This window comes from Penaeus monodon, chromosome 33 (genome assembly GCF_015228065.2).
Source record: "Penaeus monodon isolate SGIC_2016 chromosome 33, NSTDA_Pmon_1, whole genome shotgun sequence".
NCBI classification, from domain to species: domain Eukaryota; kingdom Metazoa; phylum Arthropoda; class Malacostraca; order Decapoda; family Penaeidae; genus Penaeus; species Penaeus monodon.
In genome coordinates this window covers 5,570,009-5,570,260 of record NC_051418.1, presented here as the reverse complement: position 1 = coordinate 5,570,260, position 252 = coordinate 5,570,009, and positions in this window count along the sequence as shown.

Here is a 252-nt window from a genome sequence, read left to right as displayed (position 1 = left end):
CACAGCCAAGCGAGAGGAGGGGAGGACTCGGGCATCACGAGGTCAAAAGGTCAAGTTCGCGAGGCACGTAAAACTCCTGACCATTGATCCGGAAGTGGACGCGAAGGGCAGGGAGGAGAGTCGTAAAAAAAGTGGCAATTTGGGAGAAAATTCAGAGCTTTCTGGAGAGAAAGGATGACAAGTTTGACGTGGATGCAAAGCGTATGTGGGATTTAAACCATGTTGGATTCACGGTTCACGAGGCGTATGATG